Below are 6251 nucleotides of genomic sequence, written 5' to 3'. Positions count from 1 at the left end.
AAAAAAAAAAGAAATCACATGAATAAGAAATCACATGAACATAAGCTGCAGCCCTAGACATCTTAGGCCGGAGTGGTGTTAGTTACGAAGGAAACACACATCCAGCTTCAAGAAGCCGTTGCAGGGCAGCCTAGGTCTTTAACGTGGGTTTCTGCAAAGGCTGTAGCCCTAGAGAGTTATAAAGTACACCACAGCAAAGCTTCTCATCTCCCTCAGAGAGGGTCTTTCCAAAACTCCATCTTCCTGCAGACCCTAAACCTCCTAACAGGCCTCACCTATGTGGTTCCTTCGTCCCTGGCTGCTCCCTCCTGTGCCATCTCCTCCCGACAAGCCTGCACCCTCCTCGTCTGAGCGGGACCCCTTACTCAACTCCACTGCAGCCTCCCTGGCTTCCCAGGCTGCGAGACTCAGAGCTCTCTCCTCCGGCCAGGAAGGGTGGAGTCCTCTCCGACTGCTTTTTGAGCCACACACCGCCATGGAATGTCTATGACAAATTAAAATCCTCCATCTCATTACTATGTTTTTATTGCCATGGGGAATTTAAAACATGCAAAAGCAGGGAGAAGAGTATCAGGAACCCCACCTGTATCCATCACACCCAGCTTCAACAATTTTCACCACACCAGCTTGTCCATTATTTCTCACCTGTCTCTACCAACTGCTTCCTCTTTAGATTATTTAGAAGAAAATCCTAAACGTAATACCATGCCATTCATAAATAACTGCAGTATGTGTCTCTACAAGGTAACTCTATTTTGAAGAATTACAAGTTTATAGACAAAATTGCAACCACTTATATATCCTACCCTTGGATTTACCAATTAAGGTTTTGTCGTGTTCTCTGTGTGTGTGTGTGTGTGTGAGAGAGAGAGAGAGGGAGATGTATATATACACACATACATACAGACATACACATTCATATGTGTGTGTATATTTCACTAAACTTTTTGAGAGAAACTTGAAGGTATCTTAACCCCTCACCCCTAAATAATTCATTGCTATCTCCTAAGATCAAAGACATTCTCTTACATAGACATCAAACAATGAGCCAATTGTTTTATGGGATTACAGGTGTGAGCCAATGAGCGGTGGCTCACACCTGTAATCCCAGCACTTTGGGAGGCCGAGGCAGGGATCACGAGGTCAGGAGATCGAGACTATCCTGGCTAACACGGTGAAACCCCGTCTCTACTAAAAATACAAAAATTAGCTGGATGTGGTGGGAGGCGTCTGTAGTCCCAGCTACTCAGGAGGCTGAGCCAGGAGAATGGCATGAACCCAGGAGACAGAGCTTGTAGTGAGCCCAGATCATACTACTGCACTCCAGCCTGGGCGACAGAGCGAGACTCCGTCTCAAAAAAAAATAAATAAATAAATAAAATAAAATAAAAAAAATAAAAAATGCAAAAATTAGCTGGGCATGGTGGTGCATGCCTGTAGTCCTAGCTACTTGGGAAGCTGAAGCGGGAAGATCACTTGAGCCCAGGAGGTCAAGACTGCAGTGAGCTGGGATTGTGCCACTGCACTCCAGCCTGGGTGACGGAGCAAGACCCTGTCTCCAAAAATAAAAATAAAAAAATCTCTTCTTCATATATTAGTCAGCATTTTACTGTAAAGAAGAGCTTTCTTTTTTCCTTCCTCATTGCTACTATTTTTTACTTACCCACTCATGTATACTTCTCAGTATCTGTAAAAGCTCATGCGTTCTTTTATACTCAAAGTATTCAAATGTATTACCACCATTCTTCATTTTAATACTTCCACCTAATTTGCCTAGGTCAGTTCCTTATTATGTTTCTATTTGAGTGGCTTTTGTGGCTGGAGATACTCCACAGCAAAACCTTCTAAGGGCTTCTCTTGCCTCATAGTAAATCTGGTTTTTTTTGAGATGGAGTTTCGCTCTTGTTGCCCAGGCTGGAGTGCAATGGCATGATCTCGCTCACAGCAACCTCCGCCTCCTGGGTTTAAGCAATTCTTCTGCCTCAGCCTCATGAGTAGCTGGGACGACAAGTGCCTGTCACCATGCCCAGCTAATTTTTTTGTATTTTTACTAGAGATAGGGGTTTCACCATGTTGGCCAGGCTGGTCTCGAACTCCTGATGTCAGATGATCCACCCGCCTTGGCCACCCAACATGCTAGGATTACAGGTTCGAGCTATCACGTCTGGCCTGCCTCATAGTAAATCTTGACTCACTGTCTCCTTCTTCCCACCTGTGTTCCTTCTCATGGATGGTGTGTCTCTGGCCCTGGCTTAGTCATCGTTTTCTGGTTCCTTCTTAAGTTGGCTTGGACTCCACTTCTGAGCCACCCAAGCACTCTACACAGCCTCACCCAACCCTCCAACCCTCCATCCCTCACCCTCACCCTCCATCTCTCATCCTTACCCTCCATCCCTCACCTCACCCTCCATCCCTCACCTCACCCTCCATCTCTCATCCTCACCCTCCATCCCTCATCCTCACCCTCCATCCCTCATCTCACCTTCTATCCCTCATCCTCAACCTCCATCCCTCCCCTCCCCCTCCCCCTTTATCCCTCCCCCTCCCCCTCCATCCCTCACACTCCATCCCTGGTTACCTGCTTCTCATCTATGATGCTGCCCTGGTCATTGCAGCATTAGCAGTCCCTGAGACTGAGTAGCTACTCAGTGAATATTTGTTTAATCAATGGGCAAAGAAATAGTCCTAAACCATTAGAAACAAATTTTTGAGCAGTGTGGCTACACAATGGAGAAGTAGTGTTTATTGTTTCACAGAAAATGCTTGGGGATAAAAGAAAATGTTCACCTGTAATCCCAGCATTTTTGGGAAGCCAAGGAGGGTAGATCACTTGAGGTCAGGAGTTCGAGACCAGCCTGACCAATATGGTAAAACCCTGTCTCTACTAAAAAAAAAAACAAACAAAAAAACGAAAACAAAACTTAGCTCGGCATCATGGTGTATCCCTGTAATCCCAGCTACTCGGGAGGCTAAGGCAGGAGAATCACTTGAACTCGGTAGGCGCAGGCTGCAGTGAGCCAAGATTGCGCCACTGCACTCCAGCCTGGACGACAGAGGGAGACACCCCCCCAGACAAAGAAAAGAATGTTCTCAGATACCAGCTGAAACGTAGGCCTTTGCTAGAGAAATACACTTGCTGTATTTGTTCGGTAGAGATTTTGTCCCAAGATCACTGCCATCGCTGCCTCTGCCCTTGGGGCCTGAGCATTTCTTTGGGATGACAGTAGTGTCAGCTGAAAATTGTATGATGTGATGAAGCTCAACAGAGCTACAAACAGAGTGCTAACAATAGGGCCCAGAAGGAAAACCAACTGCCTAAAAGACTTTAATGGTTGACATTTGGCCTGTAACTTGAAAAATAAGCGAGATTCTCCCAGTAGACATTGAAGTAGAAGCAGCACATTTGAGGCCAGGGGACTCACACTCATCAGGACCCAAGTGCTCAGGCTCCAAAAGAATGCCGCCCTCGACTTCCAGAGCAGCAGAGCGTCTGGAGCTGAGGCACCTCTCCATTTCTTTGTATAGGACTGTCCACACTATGAACTGTGGACTTACCTGTCAACTGTGCAGTCTGGAGTGTAAAGTCTGTATTTTATTCAAGTGTAGTCTATCACCTCCCTCAGTACCTTTAAAAATGCTCGGAAAATGAGTGTGATTGCGAGGTAAGGGTGTCTTACGATAAGGCAGGAAAGGAAACATAAGGGACTGGGCTGAAGACAGGCTGGGACTAGCGTGTCCAGGGTCTTCCTTCTGCAGGAGAAATTGGACTTTATCCTCCTGGGCAGGCAACAGGGAGCCGGTGAAGGTCGCATTGCAGGAGGATAGTGATGAGGCTTTTTAAGGAAACGTGTGTTGGCACTGTGAGTAATGGACTGTAGCAGAGACCAACTGCGATGCTACTGAAACAAACCAGGTGAGCAGTAACGACAGGCAAAACCACTGGGCGGAGGGGGAGAAGGAAAGAGCTTTTAGGTAGGATTGATAGAATCTGTAACCGCTTGACATGGGAAATGAGGGAGATCTGACCATGGTTTGAGAAATTTATGCTAAAGTTTTAAAAAATTGATCTTGTCTAAGTAGGAATGCCATGAAAATGCATTTCATGTTATAACCTCACATCTCAAGGTGAAAATGGATGTTTCTTCTCAAACACAGGTTTGAAAGAAAGAAGACCATGAGGGAACAAAAGGCCTAGTTTTGATTGTTGGAAAGGATTACACAATACGAAGAGAAAATAAGAGATTTAATTCTTTTAGTTTCAGTTTTTTTCTTTTTCTTTTTTTGAGACAGGCTCTCGCTCTGTCACCCAGGTTGGAATGCAGTGGCACAATCACAGCTTACTGCAGCCTCCACCTCAAGCGATCCTCCCACCTCAGCCTCCCGAGTAGCTTGAACCACAGCCATGCACCACCATGCCTGGCTAATTTTTTATAATTTTTTTTTAAGAAATGGGACTTCGACATATTGCCCAGTCTGGTCTTAAACTCTTGGCCTTGGGCGATCTGCCCGCCTTGGCCTCCTAAATTGCTGGGGTTACAGGCATGAGCCACTGAACCCATCCCATTACTTTCTTTCGTAATAGGTAAGACATACATGTCTGCTGGAATGTAGACATAGACAAAAAAGATAGTTTAACCTACCAGCCGGGAACGGTGGCTCATGCCTGTAATCCCAGCACTTTGGGAGGCCGAGGCAGGCGGATCACAAGGTCAGGAGATCAAGACCATCCAGGTTAACACGGTGAAACCCCATCTCTACTAAAAATACAAAAATTCAGCCGGGCGTGGTGGCACGCGGCTGTAGTCCCAGCTACTTGGGAGGCTGAGGCAGGAGAATTGCTTGAACCCAGGAGGCAGAGACTGCAGTGAGCTGAGATTGTGCCACTGCACTCCAGCCTGGGTGACAGAGGGAGAGTCAGTCTCAAAAAAAAAAAAAAAAAAAGTTTAACCTACCAATTTTGGGGCAGATTTCCTAGACTTACACCACATCAATGGGCCTAGCAACGTTAGGAGCCAAGCTCCTGCAGGTTATCCGTGGAGGTAAAGTGACCAGGTACCTAAGCAAGGACACTATGGCCTACTGGGCAGGGCATGTTGTCCAGGTAAGCAAGTTTTCTGAAATATGTACATGCTTTTAATATTAAAGGAAATCTGTCTTATGTGGTTAAATGTTCTTTAAAAACATTGCTATGAATATAATTATTTAACTTGCAAATTCCCTTAAAGCTAGGATGCAACAAGGTTTCACAAAGGAGGCAACCAACCTTGATGTCAATAAAGTCTATCCACTATGGGAAGTCGGAGAGGCTTTCTTCCAAAATGTGGAATTGTCAGCATTTGAACGCTGAGTAGGAAAAATTATAAGCACAGGCTGGGTACAGTGGCTCCCATCTGTAATCCCAGATTTTGAGGGCCCGGGACTGCACTCCGAGCTCAGAGTGCAGACCTGCATAGAGCAAGACCCTGTATCGAAAACCAAAATTAAAGAAGCAGTTGTAAGCACAGGTACACGGTTAACCATGAATATGGTATCCCTGAAAAGCCTTTTTAATGGGGGAACAAACCTAAAATTTGTAATAATTGATATATGTGTATATGTAGCCAATCAGAGCAAAAACCAGGAAATCAGGCAGCAAGCTTAAGGGAAATGTAACATACTTTGTTTGGTTTCCTTTTCTTCCATAAAATTGATCGGGGTAGGTAAAGCATACTGCTATAGTTCGGAGTCGTCACCATCCTCCAGGAAATGACAGGAGTGTGAACGCCTCCCTGAGCTACCAAGAGCATCTGACTCGTTCCACCGTGGGCCCGACCCCAGCGCCTCTGGGAAACGTGGTGCCGGGGCCTTGGTCCCGGGTGTGGGTTGATGGTTCGGGGCAGGGCCGGGGCCTTGATCCCAGGTGTAGGCTTGGGGATTCCGGGACTGAACCGAGGCCTTGGTTACGAGTGTGGGGCGGGGGTTCGGGGGAGGGCCAGGGCCTTGATCCCAGATGTGGGGTTGGGAGTTCGGGGCACGGCCGGGACCTGGGTCCCGGGTGTGGGGTGGGGAGTTCGGGGCAGGGCTGGGACCTTGATCCCAGGTGTGGGGTGGGAGTTTGGGGAAGCGCCGGGGCCTGGGTCCCGGGTGTGGGACGGGGCGTTCGGGGCAGGGCCGGGGCCTGGGTCCCGGGGGTGGGGTTCGGGGCAGAGTCCAGGTCTGGGTCCAGGGTCTGGGGACGGGCTAGGGCTGGGTCGCTGTCCGTCCTGGGCGGC

The 6251-nt window shown here is 47.5% G+C and overlaps 1 long non-coding RNA gene across 1 annotated transcript in view; it reads right to left on the bottom strand.

The window, feature by feature from the left end:
* Positions 1–5745, bottom strand: part of LOC105512029 — a 10005-nt gene extending 4260 nt beyond the window's left edge. The window contains exon 1 of the long non-coding RNA XR_001001804.1: positions 5658–5745. This is a non-coding gene — a long non-coding RNA (uncharacterized LOC105512029). The remainder of the gene's footprint in view (positions 1–5657) is intronic.
* Between the last annotated feature and the right edge of the window lie 506 nt (positions 5746–6251).

Source organism: Colobus angolensis, unplaced genomic scaffold (assembly GCF_000951035.1).
Source record: "Colobus angolensis palliatus isolate OR3802 unplaced genomic scaffold, Cang.pa_1.0 Scaffold209, whole genome shotgun sequence".
Classification (NCBI taxonomy): domain Eukaryota; kingdom Metazoa; phylum Chordata; class Mammalia; order Primates; family Cercopithecidae; genus Colobus; species Colobus angolensis.
The sequence above is the reverse complement of the archived record's forward strand: the minus strand, read 5'-3'. Positions and strand labels throughout refer to the sequence as shown.